This window comes from Rattus norvegicus, chromosome 4, assembly GCF_021556685.1.
Source record: "Rattus norvegicus strain SHRSP/BbbUtx chromosome 4, alternate assembly SHRSP_T2T, whole genome shotgun sequence".
NCBI classification, from domain to species: Eukaryota; Metazoa; Chordata; class Mammalia; order Rodentia; family Muridae; genus Rattus; species Rattus norvegicus.
Window position 1 is genome coordinate 13,100,693 of NC_141537.1, and position 26,746 is coordinate 13,127,438.

Sequence of the window (26,746 nt, forward strand, 5' to 3'; positions counted from 1 at the left end):
GTTCAAAGTAAAAAACGTGGCTGGAAAGCAGCTCTCTCTGGGAAGCAAATGATGGGCCACAGCCATCTCCATCGCCTTAATCAGGAACATACACCACAGGAGGCTTCCAGCCTATCAGAGTGTCTTAGACTGGGTTCCTGGATTCCAGGGGTTCCCTGGAAGGGGAGTCCAGGAGAGGTGATTTTGTAAGTGATTCATGGAGGAAGAGACAAATTTGGCAGGGATTTGGGGAAGGGGAGAGTGGCTGGGGAAAGAGCTAAGCCAAGATAATTTATTTGAAATCTGACCTCAGCATAATCACCAGGAGAGATTTCGTAATGCAAGCACCAGTGAATTATTTCACCTCAAAGAAAAGGATCTGGGCTTTTGAGTTCCTGAGTCAACCAGTTGTCACTCACAGGACAGCCTTTAGTGAATAGAGTAGTATCACCCAGGCAAGATAATTTGCCTTCATCAGGAGTCATTCATTGGAGAAAAGTTAAGCTGTGAACCATTAGCAGGAAACGTGAGTGGACTGAAAGGGAATAGGGGCAAAGGTAGCATTCAGACCCTGTGGCCACCACTATACATTTGTGTTCCTGGTCTGCAGAATCCATCACTGAGTCCTGGAGCCTATATCCTTCCTAAGATTGCTGTTCTAGCAATGCCTTGCATTAACACTCATATATGCTCTTGAGTGTCTGACAGAAGTTTAAAAATTTCCACTTCCCATCCTGTACAGTAATATTGTCCTTCAGAATGTTTTCCTGACTGTTCTGGGTTCCTCAGCATGTCCCAAAGGTCCATCGCCCGTTTCTCTATTATCACAGAAGGTATTAGATAACATTCTGGTATTTTCAAACAAACCGTGTTAAAGCAGACTCTCCTCCCTCCTCCACCAGCCCTCTTTGTAATTCCCCCCTCCTTTTTCCCTCTTCACATCCCACGTATCCTTTTAGCCACCATCTTTGTCCTTCAACATGAACTATTTTTATTCTCCTATTTTCTTTTCACTTTTAAACACACACACACACACACACACACACACACACACACACTCTTATACATTATACATTATGATCTACATATGATAAAGAATATGCAGTTTTTCTTTCTGAGTTTGTATCACATTGCTTAATACTGCACTTTCTAGATTGGTCTAGGTCCTGCAAAATTCATAATTTCACTTTTCTTTACAGATGAACAATTTCCATTCATCCTTTGGTAGACCTCTAGGTTGGATGTTAATTACTTGCGAGGATGTACACAGCAGCAGTGGACATGGATGTCCACATAGTTCTGTGTTAGGACATAGAGTCTTGAATATATGGCCAGCAGTGGTCCAAGCTGGGTCATACCATGGCTATATTTTTAGTTTGTTATTTAAAGAAACTCCCCATGCTGATTTCCATAATGACTGTACTAGTTTACACTTCTGCCTGTGGTGAATAAAGATCCCTCTTTCTTTCCTCACCTTCTGTTTTGATACTCAGTTTCCAGACATACTTCATTTTTCCAAGGACACTAGACTCCTGGTGCCTGGTACTTACCTCTTCCAGCAATGGGTCCACTACTTTATAGAAAGAAACACACACCAGAGCCTAGAGTTTTCTTGCTACAAGAGAAGAATGTGACCAGAAGAAGCATTCTCCCCATACTACTAACCTCCACAAAACCTGGTATTTAGAATTACCAACAAAGCCATAAGCAAAACTGCTTTCGTGGGAGCAGTTTACGGTGTAACGTAAAGCTCATGAGTAAAGGGCAAGTCTGCAACTGAGACCCCAATCATTCATTTATTTCCATTGAGTAATGGGCATTGGTATGTAGGACATAGAACTTACCACTGGGGACAGATTTAAAAGATTTATTTATTCATTTATTATATATAAGTACACTGTAGCTGTCTTCAGATACACCAGAAGAGGGAATCGGATCTGTTTACAGATGGTTGTGAGCCACCATGTGGTTGCTGGGAATTGAACTCAGGACCTCTGGAAGAGCAGTCGGGTGCTCTTAACCGCTGAGCCATCTCTCCAGCCCCAAGGGGACAGATTTAATTATGGGATAGTGTTCCTATCATTTGGGGGAAACGTCTAAGGAAATTTATAGGAATAGACAAACACTCGGCAGAGAGATAATCATAAGCAGAGGGTCCTTAGAGGCAGAAAGGGATTATCCAGGTGTGCTGAAGAGCTTTAAGCAACTCTGTGTGATCAGAACTTCAGGGCTAAGAGATGTGAAACAGGAAAGAGAATGAAGACCTTAAACACCATTTACATCCTTCAGTCCAGTATATACAAAGTCTTGACATCAAAAAGTGACTTGATGAGTTTGGTCGGCACTCTGAGCATTCTCAGTGTTGAACAGATCTGAGGAAGGGCAATGGGAGACATGGAACCTAGGATATGGTAATAACCTCAGTGTGTAAGGATGGGTCCTTGAAATATGGAGTATTTTTTTTTTTGTGACAGTGAAGAATACCCAGAGGTTAAGTGATTAATCACAGCTTCCACAGCACTAAGAGTCACAATGGGGTCTGTAGCCCTAATGCAGCTACGATACAACTCTTTTTCTTTCTATCCCTACAAAGATACTTGATGGATCCTTAACAACTGTTTCCAATCATCTGATCTAATATAAAACTGTGAGAAATACATAGAGCTTAAAACATGGCTTTCATCCTAAAGTTACCCCCTTCTAGTTTGCTAAAAGTAATGAAAACTATTTTACTAATCTCACATACAAATTGTGAAGACCAAAAGACATGTCTAAGAAAACCTTTTGGCGGGGGTGGAATCCTGTGCTATAAGTAGAAAGTATCCGTGTATGTACGGTATTCACTAGCACCACATACTAGACCACTCTCATTAATTTAATGAAACACCGGGACTGGGAGGCTTTACAAAGAAAAGCTGTCCAGAGTTGTGTGATTCAAGTGTCAGCAGGAGAAGAGGTGCCCCATACACTGTCTCAACACCTCATGATAACATAGTGAGCTGTGTAGAGATAGCACAGTTAGTGGTTGGGAAACTGGTCCCACAGTTAGTGTTGGGAAAAACAACTGCATAATAAACTTTTAGTCTTGTATGTTACACTTCTGAGGGGTTCACGGGGAGTACATTTAAGAATACTGAACTACGACTTCCCCCATCTCCTTTCAGATAAGAGACCCTGTTAGGGGTTTCTTTGGGCATGATGTCAGCTCCATTTTGTGAGTCAGAGACAACAGACTAACGAAAGCTGTGGTTTCTTGGCTCAGGTTCCACTCGCGCTTGAAGGAAGCAGCTCTCTTGTCACAGAGCACATATGAAGTTTTGACAGTTATTCCAAACACCCTCTGAAAGACTAGCTGACCATATTGTTGCTCTCTATTTTGTATTCTGAGGCAGCATTACCCTGCTGCTATCGCCTCTCCAGACAGGACTCCCTGTCTTCACAGGACACTCTTCTGTGCCCCAGTGTGCTTCATCTGTTCATTGGAGTTAAGACCTGATAGCTGAGAGCTGGATGTGCAGCTGGAGCATGTCTGAAACTTGGTAATGTACTTTATTAGTAGTCTCTAAGTATTTATCTGACTTAAGACGCAACAACAGAACAGAGGGCATACCTGTAAAGTACCACATAGAAGATGTTAAATCCCTGCTCCCTGGGGTCTTCACCTTTGGGAGAGGGTGGTATAAAAAAAGTGAAAAGACGACCACAGATGCACACAGATGTACTGGATGCCTTGGGTGTCCTCATCTCCACTTCCTGTAGTGTTGTCTTTGGAGGACTGGACTCTGTTACTAATTAATATTTTATATGTCTAAGTGAGTGGCAAGTGGAGAGGAGAGGGGGAGGAGGAGTGCTCCCATTCAGGAGCTATGGCATATGGGAATTGCGGGTGTCTGAAGGCCTATAAGTCTCAGACTACCTCTATTTCCTGTTCGAGTATTCAGTAGAAATGGGAAGAAAAATCTCTTAACCAATTAGGGTTTTTATCAGACATTATAGTCTTAAGACATTAGAAGTTTCAAAAAATGTTCTTATGGGACAAGCTAATCGAAGTCCTTTTGATTTATGGAGATTTTTATAAGGGCTTTGGCCTGTAAAATATTACATCTTTGTTGGAGATTGGTTCTAATGTTTTGATTCTAACGGGAATTTGTATTCCCAAATGCTGAAAGTCCTCATCTCCAATTGGTTTTTTTTTTTTTTTGTTCTTCTTTTTTTTTTTTTCGGAGCTGGGGACCAAACCCAGGGCCTTGCGCTTCCTAGGCAAGCGCTCTACCACTGAGCTAAATCCCCAACCCCTCCAATTGGTTTTTGACCGGCCAAGAGAACTCCCAGAAGCCAATGGCTGGGCAAAGGGAAATGGGGCAGGCAGACTAGGACACAGGAGAGAGGAGATGCAGAATCATTATGACTTGGGGGAGATGGATCAGATTTAGAGCTGAATAGGGAAGATCATCTGAAGCTTAGATGGTAAGGGAAAATGATCCCAGAAGGGCTGCCTGGAAGCATCTTGGGCAGCATAGACCAATGAACCTCACAGAAGGTAACAGGGCAGCAAAGTTAAAGGTAGATTTAGGGGTTGAGCCAGGAGTATTGGAGGGAAAAGTATGCTAGACGAGGGAGGATTAAAACTGCCCAGCCTTTGAGTAGCCAAAGCACTTCAAAGATAAGTAAATGTGTGAGTGTCTTTCATTCACGGATCCAATGGGTGGATGGCTGGAAGCACACGACCTGCCGGCAACACAAAGCAGCCTAGCCCAAACTCACTGCTACACATTTCTACTGATAATAATAATAATAATAATAATAATAATAATAATAATAATAATCAAGAATAGGACCAGAAAGGCAATGTGTATGTGTATGTGTACACACACACACACACACACACACACACACACACACACACACACACACGGCACACTTGATAGCTCTACACTGATTCTTCTAGCCCATTTCAAATACAGAAAACACCCCAGGGATTTCAGTAACTACTCTTCCAGGATGGGATTCCACAGGGATTAACCCTTACTCCTCTTCTTTTTTTTTTTTTAAAGATTTATTTATTTATCATATACAAGTACACTGTAGCTGTCTTCAGACACACCAGAAGAGGGCAACAGATCCCATTACAGATGGTTGTGAGCCACCATGGGGTTGCTGGGAATTGAACTCAGGACCTCTGGAAGAGCAGTCGGTGCTCTTAACCGCTGAGCCATCTCTCCAGCCCCCCTTACTCCTCTTCTTAAGCAATTCTTCTGAGCACGCATCATTACTCTTTCTTCCTCTCAGTTGGGTCTGCTTCCTGTGAGAAGCCCTGTTTGAGTCTTGATTCATCAGGTCAACTTGATTACACTTGCAGCATGGTGTTCTTTTCCTCCAATGTCATGACTATGCCCACCGCCATCAACTTATTCCTATGATTTGTTTAAAGATTATTTTCCCCTCTTGGCAATGGTAGAATGCATCAAAATATTGAATTTGCTCATAGTGGATGGCCGTTATGCACAGTGCCTGGAGTGTACCAAGCCCTTGGTAAATACTTACTGAAGGAACGAATTAATAATGAAACTTTCTATTTACTGTTTTCCATAGACAATGACATCACAATAAAGTTTACAACACAGACCAATTGCAATTTATCAAATAATCGCATCAGGCCTCATGTCTACTATGAGGCCTGCTAGGTGTGTGGAGCTGGGGGGTAGCTGTAATGAAAACCCATGAACTGATTGAAACCATGAAAACATCTTGTGACTATCTTGGTAAGCAGATTGCATGATTCTTGAGCATGAATTCTGTAAACAACATCTCATCACAGAGTCAAGAAGTTGGACACATCATCTGCAAAGCTCAAAGCAGTTAATATTGCTTGAGTTTTGTGTTCCTATCAAGTATACTCTTAGGGAAGGTCTAACTTATTTAATGAAAGACTTGAGTTAAAAATTTTCCATCCCCCATCATTTGGTAATAACAATCATTTGGTAATAACGAGAAGTGCTGGCCCATTGGCCTTGTAGAAGTCTGTCATTCTAGAAGGAAGCATCATAATTTCCCTCCCCAACCCCCTAATATTTGGGCCTTCTATAAGTGAAAGTGTCAGGAACAAAAGCAACAGTTGACCTGGCCAGAAGCCTGCTTTTCCAATGTTTTTTGTCTAAGGATGGCTCGCCAGATTTTTTATTTTACTTTTTGTTGTTTTTATTTATTAAGCAGTGTCTCTAAATTATAAAAAAGACTGTGAAGAGATTTTGTGCTTATTCCTTTTTTCTACATCTGAAAAAGAATATTCTTTGGGTGTGTCAATTTTAGCTAGTGGTATCCAGACATAAAACTGTGAAGAAAGCTTGAGACAACCGCTGAGAAGTGTTTCCGACGAGGGACAAGCACTGGCAGATGCGGTGCTCCAAGCTCAGTAAGCATGGATTTAAGGTGCATGACTTGTGAGATACACCATGTCAGCAACAGAACGCGTTAAAAGCTTCTACCTGGAGATTGGGAAGTTAACACTGTTTAGTGAACTTCGTGTCCTGTTCTAGAAAGAGTAGGAAACAGACTCTCAACAGCCCCTAGAATGGTGTAGATGGGGACAATGAAGATACCTTAATCTGTTACTATTGCTTTTGGGAATTAAGCTCTGAGTAAAGTTAAATGGTGTTGTTTATTGCAAGGCTTCTCAAAGCTTTTTTGAACCAGAAATCCCAAGATGAAATCATCAGCAGAATTTTTTTCAAAGCTATACTTGACCAGAAAGCTTTCCCCATAAGGTATGCCTTTTTATGATTTTTAAAATTGGTGTGTGTGTGTGTGTGTGTGTGTGTGTGTGTGTCTGTGTTTGTATGTGTGTGGGGTGTGTGTGTATGTGCAAGGTGTATGTATGTGACTATGTATGTATGTGTGTGTGTGTGTGTGTTTACCTGCATATGTGTGTGTGCGCACCATTTGTGAGTGTGGTGCCCATGAAAGCCAGAAGATGGAATTGGATACCCTGAAAGAGGAGCTCCAGATAGCTGTGAGCCAATGTGAGTTCTGAGAATTGAACCTGAGGACCCTGGAAGAGCAGCCATCTCTCCAGCCACATTTATTTTTAATTATAATAAAAGTAAATAAGTAAATAACTTAACACTCGAACTATTTCCAAGGGTACAGTTCAGCAGTGTTAAGCACAGCCACACTAATGCAACAGATACCCAGACATCATAGAACTTGTACGTCTGAAATTCTGTGCTTCTTAAATGGCAGGTGCTCAGCCAGCCACACACACCATTCTCCTCTTCCAGCCTTTGGCAATCTTCTTGCTACCTTTTTCGGCACAAACTTTATTCTATCAAAGAACCAGAGTCTTCAAGCGATAATGTGAAAATATTTAAAGAGATTGTTAATGAGAAATATTTAGTGTTTTTGTTCGACACTAATGGGTTTCAATTCTGTCTATGCCATGACCCTCACAACTGTCTATTTTTTTTTTTTTTTGGTTCTTTTTTTCGGAGCTGGGGACCGAACCCAGGGCCTTGCGCTTCCTAGGTAAGCGCTCTACCACTGAGCTAAATCCCCAGCCCCACAACTGTCTATTTTTAACTAGAGAATAAAAATTTGGTAATAATGCTTAAATGTTACTGAAAACAATGAATTTGCTATATGTATTGAGAACTTAAAGGTAACAAAATGTATTGCTAATGATATTTCCCACAGTGTAAGGGAATGTCAGGGCAGGGAGGTAGGAAGGGGTGAGTGGTTGTAGGGGGAAACACCTTCAGAGAAGTGGGGGGGGTGGGATAGCGAGTTTCTGAAGGGGAAACCAAGAAAGGGGATAACATTTGAAATGCAAATTAAAAAATATCCAATAAAAAAAGATTACAGTAGAGTCCCATGGAGTGGGATTTCTTTTTTCTTTAGGAAGTCTTAGAGAAGACTATTGGTAAATGAATTCTCCTGTGTCTTGCCTCTCTCTCTCTCTCTCTCTCTCTCTCTCTCTCTCTTTCTCTCTCTCTCTCTCTCTCTCTCTCAAACACACACACACACACACACACACACACACACACACACAAACTGCAAAAGATCACATGACTTACTACATAAAGAATAAAGAGCTTGAGCCTGCCTCTGTCAGGAGCCATTTTGCCTGCTTCTGTGCAAGTCTGCCTGTTAGGCTGGGTCAAAACAGGTCAGGGGTTGCTGGCCTAGCAGGATGTTCTGCAGGTAGGTGGAGTTCCTGGCATGCTGACACACGGAACAGTAAGAGGAAATACACTTGAGGCTCAAGGTGAGGGGCTGTATGTTCTATTAACATTGGTAGAAGGAACAGGGAGGCCTCCGGACGGGAACAGATGTCCTGTGTGCACATAGCCATTGCTTCTGCTAACTTGTGTTTTTTGCTTCTCACGGCACTGTGGGGTATAAAAAGGCTATGAGAAATATTCACTGGACAGCCCTCCTCAATCTATCTCTTGTCTCTGTATCTTCTTTCTGTCTTACCTAGTATTAATACTCACTCCTGCCTCAGAAGACTGTTCAACTGGTGGACCGGCATATGCCACTGTGGGGCAGCTGCCAGGAAGAGGCCACTGCCTCAGGAAGATCAGCTGGACCAACTCAACTGCAATCCGGGCCCAGATTTAGTGATTTGAGTCAGTCAACTCAACACTCATTCTGTCTACTAGCTTCTGGACTGGGAGGAAGAGCGGGTACTGCAGAATCAGATCCGAAGATGAAAAGTGAAGCACGGCAGTGATCAAAGAAGTCTTCACAACGATCGGTATTGGTAGTACTTGAGACACCAGAGGCCTTGAGCCAGACCAAAGATTCATAGCAATGAGTATTTGTGTGCAGATCTGTGTGGGTAAAAAATATACTGTGTTGCTGCAGTTTCCCATGATAAAGGAATTTGTGTTGGAAGAATGGGGCTGTAGAGAGATCCTGAACCCTGTCGATGTCCACGGACTGAGCACCACCAGAGGCCATGTTGATGTCTATGCTCTGTGCTGCCACTAGGGGCCATGCTGAGGTCTGTGGTACGTGCTGATACTGAGGACTATGATAGTGTCCCTGTCCCTGTGCTGATGTCTGTGGTCTGTACTGCCACCAGAGACCATGCTGAGGTACGATGCATGGTGGCCTGGTGGATGTTCTTGGTCCATGTTTTAGCCAGATGCCATGTGGAAGTCTGTGGTCCTTGTTTCTGTTGACCGAAGACTGAAAAGAACAAGGAAGCTGTTTCTGTGCTGGTTCTGATGACTGCAGACTCACAGCTGAGAGAAAGACATAGAAAGCGTCTGTGTCAGGAAGCGCCACCCACCTCCAAAAGTAACAACTGAGACAGGAAGCCTTTGAGGAGAAAGTGGTGAGAAGAAACCTGAAGTGCAGCTCTCCACATCACAGGGCTACAGCTCTCCACAACACAAGGCTACAGCTCTCCACAACACAAGGCTACAGCTCTCCACAACACAAGGCTACAGCTCTCCACAACACAAGGCTACAGCTCTCCACAACACAAGGCTACAGCTCTCCACAACACAGGGCTACAGCTCTCCACATCACAGGGCTACAGCTCTCCACAACACAGGGCTACAGCTCTCCACAACACAAGGCTACAGCTCTCCACAACACAGGGCTACAGCTCTCCACAACACAAGGCTACAGCTCTCCACAACACAAGGCTACAGCTCTCCACATCACAGGGCTACAGCTCTCCACAACACAAGGCTACAGCTCTCCACAACACAAGGCTACAGCTCTCCACAACACAGGGCTACAGCTCTCCACATCACAGGGCTACAGCTCTCCACAACACAAGGCTACAGCTCTCCACATCACAGGGCTACAGCTCTCCACAACACAAGGCTACAGCTCTCCACATCACAGGGCTACAGCTCTCCACAACACAAGGCTACAGCTCTCCACAACACAAGGCTACAGCTCTCCACAACACAGGGCTACAGCTCTCCACAACACAAGGCTACAGCTCTCCACAACACAGGGCTACAGCTCTCCACAACACAAGGCTACAGCTCTCCACAACACAGGGCTACAGCTCTCCACAACACAAGGCTACAGCTCTCCACAACACAGGGCTACAGCTCTCCACAACACAAGGCTACAGCTCTCCACAACACAAGGCTACAGCTCTCCACAACACAAGGCTACAGGCCGAGGTAGGGATGGGAAGGACTCACTTTTCTTTAAGGGGTTTGCTTGCCACTGGGAATTTGACCACGCTCCAGTGACTATGTGATTGACACAAATTTGACATTTTAATCTTTGCTTTTTTCATGAGGGGAGGCCATAAGGATGTGGGGGTGGACCTTGGAGGTAACAGTTACATGGGTGCATATGTGAAATTCCCAAATAGTCAATAAGAAATTACCTTAAAAAGAGTATGTTTAAAAAAAGGGTCTTACAGGAATATTGTCCTTTCTGATTGGGCATCTCCTTTTTTCCCCCTGAAAACCAGTGCTTCATGCTGTGCATGCCAGGGTAATAAACACAGTGTTTACTGCATCCCTGGCCTCCCATCCTTCTTCTGGCTTTATCTTGGAATGTTCATCTTCCTCATTCTATGCTAAGAAGAAACCACCTCTCTGCCATCCTGAAACCAGCCTGGTGTCTACTTCCCCATGCTCTGAGATCTTTAAGGTCAAGGATAATACTTCCTTAATCCTTTTACTTATTCTGGGTCCAACACTGTATTTTCATAGCAGACGCACACACACACACACACACACACACACACACACACACACACACACACACACTCATTTTCCAGCTGACTAGAACTGAAGTTCCAAATACATCTGGCATGTTTTAGAAACAGATAAGGTGCTAGAGGTCAGGGATCCCCATCTCCCAGAAGGTAGACGGAGGACTACACTGAACTCTGGGTAGTTATCTTATATGTAGAGGCAGGAGAATTTTGGATTTTCTCTCATGGCTCTACAGAACAGATGTGTGGCCCTGGCCCTGGCTTGGTGGGTTTCCTGCTTGGTGGAAACAGCAGCTTCAAGGGCAGGGAGGGACCGTGAGGGTCAATAGCATGCGCCTCTAACTGGGGAATAAACTAACGCCAAGTGTGTATGCTCCTGCACACATCAAGTGTGCACACACCTACACAGTACAGGAGGCTGTCATGCAGCTACATAAACTCACCCCAAGCAGATGTTTTACCTGTTACCTGGACTGTAGTTCATAATAAAGAGACAGCGTCAAAGAACGTTTGTAGAGCAGCGCTTTGCAGTTTGTCCAACTCCATTTCATTTAAAGCAAATTCATTCTGAAAGCACTTTACTGATTGTTATGTGCCAGATACACACTTCATATGGCATTGCGTGTAACTCTCACAGCATGAGATTGAAAGTCTTACTCTAATTTTTACAGTCTGGAAACAATCTGAGACCCAGTGGCTGTGGAACTTGCCCAAGATCCAAGAACAGAGGCGGGGCTTAAAGGCCAGCCCCTCCGATTGATCTCCAAGCCTAAGTTCACAGCTGATGGGAAGAGGCTTGCAGCATCTTGCATATATCTCCATTCTCTTGACGAGCAATAGGAAAGCAGTCATGGGATGGAAGGGTTTCCAGGAACCTAACATAATTGTGCTGAATGTGCCTGGGATTTGCTGTTCATTCTGTGGTACGCACAAGTAAAACATGGTAGGGTCCGTAGGTACTCTACTTTTACGTTTAACTGGGAAGAATCTGTGAGAGAAGAAGCTAGAAAGGCCAATCATAAAGTGTTTGGAAAGCATTTTAATGAGCTCAAAATCATTTGAAAGAAGCAGTTCTTCCCTGTGGGGTCAGGGAGTTCTCACACAGAGTACATAGGTAGAAAGCCTAAGTCAGAGACTGGGTTCCGGTGGCTCTAAACTACTTACCTGAAACTGGTTCCTACTTCCACGAATAATGCAATGTTAATGTCACTCACTCGAGGGCTGAGGGACACTTTAATGATTCATGTTCGGTACTGTCTTCTGGAAGGTCTACCACAGTAGGCTTCTGCACTTTCTCACTGGATTTCTCTTGTTTAAGTTTCGAGCTTCTCAGTCATGGACTAGGCAGTAGTATTTTAGAATAGAACACTGCTTTTTGTCCTTCTCTTATGATGCTGACTGAAACCCAGGCATCCTGCTAAGGCAAGCATTTTTTTTCCCCACGGAGCTGTGGCCTCTTCTGAAATTGCATTTTAAAACGTATTTGTCTCTATTTTGTGTGCATCAGTATTTTGCCTTCATGCATGCATGTGTACCAGTCAGATGCTTAGTGCCCACATAGGTAAGAGGAAGATCTCAGGGGCCCTGGCACTGAAGTTGCAGTCAGTTGCGAGCTACCACCAGAGAAGAACTCAGAACCAAACTACTCAGGCCTTCTGTAAGAACAATGGCTGTTTTCAACTGCTAAGCCATCACTCCAGGCCCAAGAAACGGTATCAAGGCAAAATGAACTTATGGAGTGATAAGAATAAGTAATGATGCTAACTTCAATATGCTATGCACAGAAAAATACTAGTCAGCTGGAGAAATAAGAATACGGACTTGGTTTTAGGGAAGATAAAATTTTATCTAAATAGAAAGAAAATTACTAGTTGAAGTAAAGGTCACATAATAATGAATGCAAAAGGGCAATGTGTGGATTAATTAAATATGAATATTTAAAAACGCTTACACATGTGTGATGTATAAAAAATACAGGTTACAGCTCAAGAGGAGAGGCATCGGTGATGATCTCTAGGTACCTTTTGTCGGCATGTCTATTAACACACACTAATTGTTCTGAATGATGGAGTTCATGGTGACTTCTCCTGTTTGTATGCAACACTTGGTTATAGTCACCCCCATTGTCCTCTTTTACTAACCACCTACATTTTAATATTTCATAGAGCACACATAGTTCTTAAAGATTATCTTAAAATGAAATAAAGTAGTCTTGAGGATAATACTTCACTCTCTATTTGACGGCAAAGAAGATTGGATTCTTTAAAATTGCAGCTTTCTCCATATCTCACCTTTGTTTACTAAAAGTCTATAAAATTCAAAGTGGTGGGAGGTGGTTAGGATATGAGGATAACAGACAAACCCAGTTTTAAACATACACAAACATGTTTTGATTACAGTGACTAAAATTTTTTAACTAACTTTTGAGTAATGAAAATCTTATATTAAGCTGAAATACTTGATCGAGGTATTCACGGTCCAACTTCTCAACCACACTGTACATACGCATTAATAGAATTCCATCTCAAGGGAAAAATTCAAATAGTAAATATTAAGTACAAAGCTGCTTACTGCATCTTTCTGATTTTATTAGTTAAAACAAGATGCAGGAAAGATGAGACACTGACAGGTTGCATAACTTTTTCAAGACCCACAGCAGAGAGCCTTTGGCCTGAGGTTTCTATAAGCTATTTTCATAGTTGTCAGCACCACAGACTTCAAGGTGGCTATTCCTTCTTTGAATGGAGTTTGCCATCCAAAAGCTAGGGCAAGCTCCCTAAAATGTTTCCTCATGTGTAATGTGATGACTGTAAAATCCATCTCACACTGGCGATGAGACTTAAGTGAAAGATTTCACTGTTAATATTCAGTCACAACTGTAGAGGGCATGGCAGGGGACAACAGAAAGGAAGCCATTTTGCTTTGTTTCAATGGGGACAACAGAATATCTTCCCCCACCCTCCCGTTTCACGACTCTGTCTTGTCATCATTAATAGCTACTGTGATTGTCGGAGGGCTGCTCTGAAGTGCAAATGCGCCTCCTGCCTTCTGCAGTTTAGGTGACCATCAGTGGCAACATGGGAAGCACATTCAAGCCACATGGCACATTTTACAGAAAGAACTATGTGACTTGTTCATGTCATGCATTAGCAGTATGAAAAATGAGAAAAATCAGGGGACGCTCATATTTATAAGGAGGCATGGTCTTCTTAAAGCACAAATTGTCTTTTCAGAAAAACTGTGCTTCTGGGACTTGTGGGAAACTGGTGGATTCAATAAGGAAACAGACTGAAATTAGTACCCAGTCAGCTCTACTGGAAGCCTGTGTCCTCACTGGGGTATGTAGGTTGCAAGGGAATGTCTTATTTGAACTGTAGAAATCAGAGATGGATTAAAGGGGAAGAGATGTAGAAACCAAAGGTTAACAAAGACAAACCATCAATGAAAAGAATGGCGGGCATAGCTGCATGTGGCTGGGATAGACTTCAGCAATGTTTGGGAACATAGACTGAGGGCTGTGTGTCTGGATTCAGGTTTCTACCTGACTCTCCCGAGCCATAGCCTGGTTTACTTTCCTATGCTCTTTATCTCCCAGTTACTGCACTGCACAGCACGGAAAAGTGTGGTGGTTAGCAGAGTCCAGGAATTGTGTTTGTGCTTATAGAGCTGTTAGTGTTTGCAGACTGAGTGCTGCTGCTACTGATCCTGGCCCAGGCGTGGGTCAGTAGACACAATCTTTCTCTCAGCCAAGTTCTGTTTGAATTGAGATCTTACAAATACCTTAAATCCTGTTACCCTCAGAATGTGAGTGGGACCCCATGGGACATGGGATCCCGAAGAATGAGTGGCTACCGAGAATAAGAGGATGAACAGAGATTAACCTCTTCTTGTGAAATAGCTCATTTCCTCAAACTCAGAATTATTCCACAAGAAAGAAGAACGGAATTATCAAGAAAAGCCAATTCTCGGGTAAGGCTATTTAGCGGATTTCTTTTTCCCCTTGGAAAATAGGGGGCTAGGTACAAATGAATGAAGAGAAAAAAAAGAGCTCAGAGGACAGCATCCCAATTCTGCCCCATCTCCCACCTGATTCATCCTGCAACCTCATATAGCTAACTGTTCTTTCCTTCAGGATGAAGCACCAGGCAGTGTGTGTTCTAAGCACACGGCATAGCTTCACAAAGCACCTGCCTGGCATTTTGGTGTTCTCCGAGTGTGGTGCTTCAAATGCCACCATCTACCTCCTCTCCCTTTTCTGAAATTGTGCTTTAATTGTGCTCAAAAGGAATGCCGGATTAGGTGTAGGTATTAATACACAATTCATCTCACAATTAATATTTTTGCTTCGCTTGTGCTCTGAAAGTTGAGAAATAAGTCCTTTGCCAAATGCCATTCCAAGTGCTACTTTGATCCTAGTTTCTTTCGTACGAGTGTGTCCCCATCCCCATGGACTTCTGGAAATCAGCAACAGACTTTGTTGCTTGTTTGGGGAAACTGAGTTCAACTACTGCCAAATATAACTTGTAAAGGGAAGCTTTCATGAGTACCAAATATCCCTGGAAACTAAATTTTAGTGGAGTAAACAGGGTGTGTGTGAGTGTGTGAGTGTGTATGTGTGTGTGTGAGTGTGTGTGAGTGTGTGAGTGTGTGTATGTGTGAGTGTGTGTGTGAGTGTGTGAGTGTGTGTGAGTGTGTATGTGGTGTGAGTGTGTGAGTGTGTGTGAGTATGTGTGAGTGTGTGTGTGAGTGTGTATGTGGTGTGAGTGTGTGTAAGTGTGTGAGTGTGTGTGTATGTGAGTGTGTGAGTGTGTGTGAGTGTGTGAGTGTGTGAGTGTGAGTGTGTGTGTGAGTGTGTGAGTGTGTATGTGTGTATGTGAGTGTGAGTGTGTGTGTGAGTGTGTGAGTGTGTGGTGTGTGTGTGAGTGTGAGTGTGTGTGAGTGTGTGAGTGTGTATGTGTGTATGTGAGTGTGTGAGTATGAGTGTGTGAGTGTGTGAGTGTGTGAGTGTGTGGTGTGTGCGTGAGTGTGAGTGTGTGTGTGAGTGTGTGTATGTGTGTATGTGAGTGTGTGTGTGTGAGTGTGTGAGTGTGTGTGTGGTGTGTGTGAGTGTGTGTGTGAGTGTGTGTGTATGTGTGTATGTGAGTGTGTGTGTGAGTGTGTGTGAATGTGTATGTGGTGTGAGTGTGTGTGTGAGTGTGTGAGTGTGTGTGAGTGTGTGAGTGTGTGTGAGTGTGTATGTGTGTATGTGAGTGTGTGAGCGTGAGTGTGTATGAGTGTGTGGTGTGTGTGTGAGTGTGTGTGCATGTGGTGTGAGTGTGTGAGTGTGTGTGTGAGTGTGTACGCGCACATTTTAGTTAGCTACCTTTGTGTCCTGGATTAGATTTGCAGCATGTTAGCTGAATCTGCTAAATAAAATTAAGAATGGCATAATAGGCTTTCCTTTCAGAAGGAAGCTTTTATTAAGAGAAAAAATCATAAAGTCTAGTTAGACGCATCTCTCAATTAATATCTACTGGGACGTAGGCCAGCAATGAGTCCCTGGCCAGTACTTCAAAGCCACATCCTAAACTGTGTTGATGTTTTTAAGGGCCTTTTACACAAAATGTGACAGAGAACGAAGACAGTCCAATCCTCTTCCGCCATGCATAAAAGAACTTCCAGTGAGCCGGGAAGAGGACGGAAGTCTGTGTTTATGCTCGTTCATGACAAGCTGTGCTGACTCCAGACAGCCTCGGCAGTAAGTTGTAGCTGTTATTTCAAAACAAACCAGGGAGCTCTGAAGTCAACATTATGTACCTCAGTGACGGGTTGGATCAAATGGTCCACGTATCTGCAGGGCAAAGGTTTGATGTGGAACGAGTTAAGGTGGAGACTCCTGTGGAATGACTGACACTCAAACCGAGAGAATCAAAGCTCCGTTCCCCAGGAAGCACCTCAATGGTTAAAGGTAGGAATAGTTTCACAAGTCCTCACTACTTGGGAAATTTGTCATTCTCCATGGAAACTGCTTCATGATGAAACATGTCTGTAGGGCTCCCGGCCCAGGAACAGATCTTCACATCCTTGCCACTCTTCACCGGGGTGCAAATGATGTGTCAGTTATTCTCTACCTCTGTTTCTGAGAACCGGCCAGCATCCAGAGCTGAAGCTCCCAGCAGTTGGCGGTGGCTGCCATGCTTACTCCATAGGCACGAGGGTGGAAATGGAGAGCAGTGTTCCGAGGTCCCCAGCAGCTGGCATTGTGGCTACCACTGAAATAAATGCCCATGCCTAATTGCCTATGAGACAAGTAGCCACGACCTCAGAACTGGATCCCATATAACAGTGTCTACTCACTAGTTTCAGAGGCTAACAGCCAGCTGAGGTAGGAAGAAGGGAGACAAGTCACAGCAAACATCTAATACTGGGAATAAATTTTCTGCTTTGAATGCCTAGCATACACTGAAGACTAACAGGTACATGTTTTCCTGGGTGAGAGTTGGGAAAGAACCTATCCTGGGACTTGGGAGACAGTTCCTGGCTAACATAGTTGCCATAGAAATGTGAAGACAAGAGTTCAGGTCCCCAGGATCCACATAAAATGCTGGATGAGTGTGGCTGGTCCAGTCTTGAAGGAAGTGAGAGGAGATGCCTAGAGCAAGGCAGCTAGTGAGACCACCATGTGGGTGGGTTCTAGGTTTAATTGACAGCTCCTGCATCAATGAGCGAGATGGAAAGTGATGGATGGAGGATGATGTCAACCTCTGGCCTCTACATGCATGTATGTACACATTTATGCAGAGTACCACACATACACATGTGAGAGAGAGAGAGAGAGACAGACAGACAGACAGACAGGCAGACAGACACAGATACAGAGACACAGAGAGACAAAGAGAGACAAAGAGACAGACAGAGAGAAACAGAGAGATAGACACACACACACACAGAGAGAGAGAGAGAGAGAGAGAGAGAGAGAGAGAGAGAGAGAGAGAGAGAGAGAGAGAGAGAGAGACTAATGTCATGGGAAGGAAAAACTCCCAGAAACTAAGGGAATCTCTGAGTCAGCACAAGCAGTGGACCAGATGAGATCCATCTTGGAAAGAGAGAGAGGAAGGAAGAAGTAAGGAGAGGGGGAAAGAAAGTAACCAACTTTGTGGATGCTTAAACAAATACTTTGAAGCAAATTCTCAAACACTGCCAATCTCAGTTCTCTATCTATTCCCAGACGTAGCTTTGTCCGTATGTATCTAATTTCTTGATTGGATGTGGAGAAATCAACCCAAGCGTGATTATTAAATTGGATATGCAGCTATATACAGTGTGCCAAATAATAGAACATGCTCTATTTGTTATGCAACAAAGTCTAGCGCATGGATAACTAAATGAATAATCCCCCGGAATCAATTTCCCATTGTTCTCCTAAACAGAAATAAGCTCTTATAACTCAAATTTTATGGAACTTTATGGTACACAAAGTGCATTTACACACATTGACTTTTCTCTTGAGTAGCCTTTAGAGATGACTAGGAGTCACTACCGCTGCCTCCCGGTTGGAGGAACTAACATTGCTGGAGATCCCACCGCACTGTATGGTTACACTAAGCTTCTCTACTCTCCGCCATCCCATGGTACTTCTCAATACCCAGTGTTCCTGCATCTCCCCCTCCTCCCCTCTCAGGCCCCTCCCCTACCCCCTCTTCCTCCATTTCTCTTCAGGAAAGAGCAGGTCTCCCAGGGATCTCAACCAAACATGGCATAGTAAGTTACAACAAGACTAGGCGCAAATCCTCATACCGGCTGGATGAGGCAAACCAGTCAGAGGGAAAGGATCCCAAAAGCAGGGAAAAAGAGTCAGAGACAGTCCTCATCCCCACCATTAGGGGTCCCACATGAAGGGCAAGCTACATAACCACAGTGCATTAGGTCAGCCCTGTGTACAGGCTGTCTGTTGTCAGTTCAGTTTCTGTGGGTCTAGATTAGTTGATTCTGTGGATTTTTGTTTGGTGTCCTTGACCCTTCTGGGTCTTACAATCCTTTCTCACTCTGTCACACTGACTCCGTGAGGCAGATGGACAATGACTGCTCCCCTCCGCTTTAAGTCAGATTTACTAACCCATAAAGTCAAGGTCAGTGTCCTTGCTCTGCCCTTTAGACACTGCTGTCGAACTCAGCAGGTACAATAAGAATAAAATCTTTGGAGGAGGCATGTTGGGAGGCAGCAGCAGCGATGTGGGGCTAAGGGGGAAACGAACACTTGGAGAATTGTGAGTTGCTCTTGCAGTGAGGAAGACTTTGGATGGAGGTCAAAAATGACAGGGAGACTTAAAGGGAAGCATCAGAAATACAGTTCCAAGAAATACATGAAATCAAAACCTAAGCTCTCACTGATGCTGAATCTGGGCAAACGCCATTTGCGAACTTCTGCAACGCGCTTCTACTTGATTCTCAGCAACAGATTCCAACTCCTGCTAAAATCCCCTTTAATCCACAGGCCAGGATTACAATTAGTTCAAACATCCATCATGTTTATCCAGAAAGCCTTGGTCCAGTGAAATAAATAAACACTTCAAAACATACACACACGCTTGTTTCCCTTGGGTTAATCTGGTGACTGAGCCATGACTGACGGTGGCTAAGCACGGCTGCCGACAAAGTAGGGGTAAACCTGTGGAGCTGCAATGGCCACGTGTTAGCTGTGGGAGCCATGACTGACGGTGGCTGGGCGGCGCTGCCAACAAAGTAGGGGCGGACCTAAGTGCACGAGGCGGTGGAGCTGCAATGGCCTCGTGTTAGCTGTGTGAGCTCTTTGCATGCTACCTGGAGACTTTTAGTGGAAGCATGAATGCGGTTGTCCGAAACATACAGAAAGCCACTTCCTTGTTTCCAGTGCTGAAATGTCCTGCCCTGGAGAAGGGTGAAGATTGCAGTAAGAGCACATTTACATGATGAACTTTCCCAATTCTCCCACATCATTTCAGAAGTATCCTTGGCCAACTGCAGATCTCCCAAAGCCACATGTTTAAAAGACCGAAATCAGAAATGTCTCTACATAGCCCAACCATCTTGCTTTTTTTTTTTAATAGTTAAAGCAATGTAAAATTTCAGTTATTGGTAAAAGGTCACTGGCAAATTTTTTTCTCTAATCTGACCAAATAATTAAGATGACACTTTTTATGGTCGACACTGTCCTTGGAAATGTTATGCTAAAGGAATACACTTTGTGCAAAGGCTAGATTTCAGTATTAATCCAGAAACAAATGCAAAGCAAATGAAAACCAAGGAGAAATGCGTCTAGCCACTTACTTCCCTGGTGTCCTCACTGGCACCTGTGTCTAAGTGGTCCTTCGCCCTCATCTGATTTTCCAGTCCACAAGTGGTGTCTGACACAGCCAAGAAGAGAATGGAGTAGAGCCAGGCATAAAAACAACACTTAGGCTCTCTTCCTGCCTTCCACATCTTCCACAGAGGAACTCTAGATGATCAATGGTAGCTAATTGTGCCGTGAATTTTGATCTTAGACCAGTGTCCCTGCCATTTCTCTCTCATTATATCGACTTCTCTGAAGAAGACTTACAATAAGTTCCATGCCAGCCTCTTTAATTTTGTTTTCTGTTGAAGTTGTTTTAGGTAAATTCACACAAAACAGATTATCAGATGTTGAATGATATTTAATTGCAGAGTAAATATATTGTATTAGCAACTCATCAGAAAACAAGCCACCCTTGGCATTTATAAAACAAGGTCTCATGAAGGATTGGCTATATGGGTGTTGGAAGTGTTTAAGATGCTAGAGAACAAGATGGAGTCCTGCAGTGGTCAGTAACTGCAGGAGAAGCTGCTGTCCGGGGCTGAAGGAGAGAAGGTTCTGCCCCATACCTGGCTGGGTGAGTCTCATTCCAGGAACCTATTCCTAACACCTCTGCTGCCCCGGCCATTTTCTCCCTGGCTAAGGCTGGCAGTGCTGTTGCTGTGGCTGAGGTGATGGTGATATCTCAGAAACTGGGTGTTTCCATCTCTTTATCTCTCAATCCTCTAATGACAGCACTTGCATTCTCATCAGCAGAGTCTAACAGGAGCTTGGTGACAATGAGATTTGAGAAATACAGTTTGAGTGTTGGGTGTTGTGAATTTACAGAAGATAACCTGACTGGGTAGATAGGAAGAGCATGCGGAGTTCAAACAAACAAACAAACAAACAAACAAACATCTTTAAGCTCAGTTGGGTACAAAGGGTGAAAACAGGCCTAGAATAATCAAAGCCTACACAAAGCATTGCCCCTTTATAAAACTGAGTCTTGGCATCACTCCCTCCCTCCTGTTTATAGATTGAAAGGTACCTGGGAACCATTGGGTAGTCTCATACATTTAATGTGTCTCTTTCTTGGTTCAAAATTCCTAAGGCTCTTTTATTTTTTAAAAACCATACATTGTTAATCTTTGATTTATGGTATTTTCCTCTTTGACTTCAGACTCACATCTTCTGAAGGAGAGCATCAGAATCAGTAGCTGTGCTGCCAGTGGTAACAAGCAGGGGCCTAAGGATTAGTATCCCCCAAAGAAACTCCATGCTGCGGTGGGGTAGGGGGTAGGCTACCCAAGGGGACCCCGAGACTCCTAGGAAAATGTCTTCTCTCACAATTCTCATAACTCATCTCATAGCTCCATCTACAAGTACATAATTTCCAAATTTTGATTCACCCTCTGTATAATTTGTAACATTACTACAGGGAAGACAAAGAGAGACTAACAACTGTTCTTACCCAGCTCTAGGTAGAACCATATACAGATCCATCTCCCTGGAGAATGAAGTAATGAACACCAGAGTCTGTTAAAAGGGGTACCTGTTCACAATTTTTGAGCCCTCACCATCGTAAAACTTCACACTTTTTAAAAACAACTTCGAAGGCAAGAGTTTCACACATTGGCATTACTCTTTCATCATCCGTGTGGTGTTAAAGCTGCATAAACATTTCATTTACCTAGGCAGGACATGACTAGTCAAACCAGAGAAAGGCCACTGAGCAGCACAGAACAGAAGAGCAGGGCCTGGACTCCATACTTCTACTGCACTGCACAGTGGAGGGGGTGGGGGGTGGGAAGAAGCAGGAGGGGGAGGAAAGAAGAAAGGAGAGAAGAGAAAGCAAGCTATAAGCTCTATCATCAGTTAAACATTAATATATGGAGACAACATATAAAGTAGTTACTAATTGAATAATTGCCTGCCATGATTTATGAAAATAGGGCTTGCTCTGACACTTTGAATATTTTTTCTTACAAATACTCTTAATATTTGTATGGCTGTACACGGAATGTATTTTGTCACTGTCTTGAGCTGACAGTTCTCAGTAACTTCAGTGGGTATTCATTATATATATAAAATTGAGAGGATTTGAATGCACGTGGGGGAGGAGAAGAACATGATCAAAATATATGTAGATCTGAAAATTGCTTTAAAGTAATATAAAAATATATAGAGAGAATTAAAAGTGGAAATCCTTCCTGAGTTGTGGTTTTAGATTCTGTTTAGTTGGGAAACACATGCCATACATACATTCTCTACATGTTAGACCAAAAGGTTTCAAATGGTCGTTTCTCACCAATTTGAACGTTATAGACTCAAGACAATCATTTCATGACTTTTGGTGAGCAGGACTGTGTATAAATCAATGCTGGTGTTGAGGATGAAGTAAAATCTACGATCCTCATCTCACTTGCATGTGAAGATTAAATGAACCTCTAAGGAAAAACACTCAGGAGGGCTGAGGCAAACGGCAGTCGAAGAGACGAGGCTACCTCACCGATCACAGCTAATAAGACCGGATGGCCCCAATAACACAGAGTGAGTTTCCAAGGACTTTGGAGTGAGAATCTGCTCCTCCTGCTTTTTAATCAAAGCTGATCAGATGGGAAGGAGAAGGAACATGGAATGGACTTGTTCTAGGTGAAAGATTTGAGTCAGATAGTTCGCATATGGCAGCTTACTAAGTTGTCCCAAAAATACTGAATGGAGTTACTGTCCACATTTTACAGGGGAGGCCACTGGTCCTTAGTGCAAATTGAATTGCTTCTCTATCATATACTAATAAATGGCAACACTGGAACTGCGACTCAGGCCTGGCTCTCCCCTACAGGGCTATTTGACAGGTGAGGATGTGTTGCTCATGTAGGGACGAGCAGACTTCTCCATAGCAGTGCTCTGTTAATCCTCATATCTTGTAAGTAAGGACCCAAACACACCAAGACAGTATATATTTGGGCTGTCATTTACTTACCACTTGACCTGGTGGCAGGTTTAGGGAGACAAAGTTTGCCTCCTTACCTATGAGACATATGCCCCACCCTTTTCCTGTTCCTTTCACTTCAGCAGCACAGTTAGCACCTGACATCAACCCAAAACCCAGGGCTCTGCACACACCAGCTTCTCAGCTCTCCCCTGGCCTTTCTCTTTGACTTGCTTCTATGGTCCTGAGAATGACATCACTTCCCAAGGAATTAAAACAGCCTAGCATGCCTCTCTGTCCTTTTTTGATTCCTAACTGTAGATCGCTAAGCCTCCCTGTTAATTTTTTCTCTTGTCATTTTATGTGTATCGGTGTTTGGCCTATAAGTATACCTGTGTGGCAAGCACACGCCTGGTGCCCTGAAGACATGAGAGGAATAGCTGGGAAGTGCACTGTGGGTGATGGGAATTGAAATCTATTCCTCTTATCTGCTGAGCCATTTCTCCAGCCCCTTCTAAATAGCCCCTTTATTAACACAGTTACTTGAGAAAAAAAGCAAGTCTATGTCTTTTGAGCTCTTTAGAGATGAAAATGTTCTACATCTAGAAATGCCTTTCTTAGAGACCTGAGCACTATTTCTTTGAAATGCTATCATCAGAAGGTAGTGCCCTGGTGGCCTCAGTACACAGCATGAGGGTGGGAAGCTAATTTTAGTAAGCACCAATTAGTGAACACTGTTGTCCTTCACTCTTCAACCTCAGACTTAACACTCCCTGCTCTGTAATGCCCTGCTTGGCTTTTCCAGGTCCTTCCTGTGCTCTGCTTTGAAAAAATATTTTTCAAGTTGAGTTCAATCTCTGTTTCAGCGCAGTATCTTTCAGTAACATCTACCTTGCTGTTCAACTGGTCCAGTAGAAATTTTCCTTTACATAACACGTGAGTTTCAAATCAAGAATCCAACAATTACTATATATTCTAAAACATTACAAACATGAAATACACATAACAGATATAAGGCCAATATAGGCTGTGTAAAGAACTTTTACAATGGAGAAAAAGTATAAATGAGGAAACTCACAAAAATACAAATAAAAAGGGTAAATCTCAAAATATTATTAAAGGGCAAAGATACAAATGGATGCTTAACACATTAAAATGTTAACTCTGTTAAAAATGTTCTCTCAAAATAAGGGGAAGTAATGAACCAAAGAATTAGGTAAGAGTTTTCACTGTCTAACACCATCACTTTGGAAAACAATTTAAATATTTCCCGATAAACAGTGAAATGTTTTAAACTGATAAAAAAGAAAGAAAGAAAGAAAGATAGATAGATAGATAGATAGATAGATAGATAGATAGATAGGGAAGGAGGAAGAGAAAGAGGGAGAAGGAAGGGAGGGAAAGTGGGAAGAGGAAGAGAGAGAGAGAGAGGGTGGGGGACAGAAAGACAGAGAGAGAGACAGAGAGGGACAGAGAGACAGAAAGATAGACACAGAGAGACAGAGAGAGACAGACAGAGAGACAGAGACAGACACACACACACACACACACACAGAGAGAGAGAGAGAGAGAGAGAGAGAGAGAGAGAGAGAGAGAGAGAGAGAGAGAGAGTTCAATATTAAACAGGGACAGAAAACTGTGAAAATAAGCAGAGAAGGTTGTCTGAGCCGAGCAACTGAGCTGAAATGCTATAGGGAATCAGCCTCCTCATGTGTCACCAAACAAGAGAATTTGGGCTGACATCTCTGATTGTCAAAAAGTGGATAATAGAAGATGGAAATTTCACCGCCATTTGAATGCTTCTTGGAAGCTAGCAGAAGACACTGGAGAAAGAGAGTTTGGGGATAATCATCACCGGCCTCTCCTCAAAGGATAATGGAAAAGCCACAGGGAGAAGTGGTTCTCCAGCCCAGGCTTCTGCTCTGAGTAAACTACACATGGATTAGCAACACAGGATATAATAAGGTATTTTAGACAAACTCTATTAACAGCCAAAAAGATCTACAAGCCACTGTTAATTCATAAATAAGAAGCAGGAGGGCTTTAATTTCTCAATTCTTTGTGTCCTACTGAGACTCGCTAAATATACTTAGATTATACACTCATTCATACACACAGTGTTACCAGGGTAAGAAACAAAAACAATGTGACGTTTTCCATCAAGGCCCAGAAGCACAGTATGGCAGAGGGTGGTGACTCCATCTCCATCCTAATGTACTGCTTTGTTAGAGATCCCTGCTTCATGCATCACTAGAAAAACAAACTGGCATGCTCTCTTCATGGGAGAAGATTCTATGGAATTCTATGGAACTCTATCTTTGAGTTAGAAGTCAACCTCTGGGCACCTGCTTCTGGGGAAGCCCTCAATTGTAATACTGTCCTGAAGGAGATTAGTCCTTCTAAAAGATGTGTAAAACACCATCTTAGTTTTAATCCAAAGAGTACATTTGTGAGACAATTCCATCAGCACCGAGTGCGCACCTGAGTGCAGACCGTGAGGACAGACTAGACTAAGAGCATTGTTTTCAATGCGTCTTACGATTTTGTCAGTAACTTACTTCACGTTTAAATGATCAAACAAAACTATTGCCAGAATCTAAGCATAAAATCATTTCATTCTATTTTGAAAGGACAATCAAGCGTCTTGTTTTCCATCAAAGCTATTCAGTCTAATAGCCCGTGTGCTGTTTCCTGCTAGCTCCAATGCTGAGGGGCTGTTCATAATAGAAATATCTATAAAAACAATCACATCAACCGAGTTTTACATGGAAATAGAGCATTGAACAGCCTCCATACAGTACAGAAATGGTTTTTCAAAAGCGCTGTAGAATGCCCGTAAAGGAGTAGAGGGAATTAGCTGAATGCAGTGGATTGACAAGCTATCAACAAAATAACACACATTTTTCATGAAAATGGCTAAATGACTATTTACTTGATGAACTGCAATGTACTGGTGCTGAAGGAGCCATTTTCCTGCACTGGCTAAATAATGTGTGTTTACCAAAACTGGGTAATTATGGAGTCATCATATAAAGTACTGTCTGTGCCTGCCAAGGAGCGAGATGAACCTGTTACCCGGGGAAGGCCTTGAAACTTGGCTCTGGTTATTTCTAACTCTAGCACAGCAGACAAGAATGAGCAGACAATATGTCGATGAATGACTGAAGGAGGAAAAAGGCGTCCCCGGGTTTTTCTGTCATCAACACTCCTTAAGTGAAGACAAAGAGTCTATCAGCTAAAACCGTGATTCTAGTGTTACTGGCATTGAAGATGGAGGGTGTCCGCACAGCTCGAAAAGGAAAGCAAACCTTCGACATATAAATGTTTAGTTGAAAACGATATTCTTTTTCGTTAAGTTTAAATTATTTGGAAGACTAACGATAAACCTTATTTTCACTTAGACTGCCTAAGAGATAGATTTTCCATGGAAGAGTAGGGAAAATTAATAATAACATAAATGAGAAAGAAAGCTGACAGCATTTGATTGTGAGAGGCAACTCCTTCAGAGAACGGTCTATGTGCTAGGCTCTTAGGTCAGAATGGTGCCTTGTTCCTCTAACATGGTGTCAGGTGTGCTAAGGTATACAGTCCAAGTTAACACAGTGCATAATCTCTTTCTGTTACTGGGATAAACACCCCGACCAATAGCTACTTGGATAGAAAAGTGTTCATTTAGCTTACAGGTAACAGCCTAGCATCCAGGGGAGCCAAGGGGAACACACAGGCAGAAACTGAAGCAGAGACTGGAGACTTTGGAGGAACATTAGCCACTGGCTTAGTCCTTCTATTTCTCACACAGTTCAGGAGCATCTGCCTAGAAATGGCACAGCTCACAGCAGACTGCACCCTCCTTTATCAATAAAGAAAA

The 26,746-nt window shown here is 43.1% G+C and overlaps 1 protein-coding gene and 1 long non-coding RNA gene across 4 annotated transcripts in view; one reads left to right on the forward strand and one right to left on the reverse strand.

Moving 5' to 3' along the window:
* The window catches only part of LOC148006229 (uncharacterized), a 28,598-nt gene extending 18,126 nt beyond the window's left edge, over positions 1 to 10,472 (forward strand). The window contains exons 2-4 of the long non-coding RNA XR_015686313.1: positions 3,422 to 3,518; positions 6,289 to 6,391; positions 8,456 to 10,472. This is a non-coding gene — a long non-coding RNA (uncharacterized LOC148006229). The remainder of the gene's footprint in view (positions 1 to 3,421; positions 3,519 to 6,288; positions 6,392 to 8,455) is intronic.
* The window catches only part of Lhfpl3 (LHFPL tetraspan subfamily member 3), a 540,637-nt gene that overhangs the window by 384,455 nt on the left and 129,436 nt on the right, over positions 1 to 26,746 (reverse strand).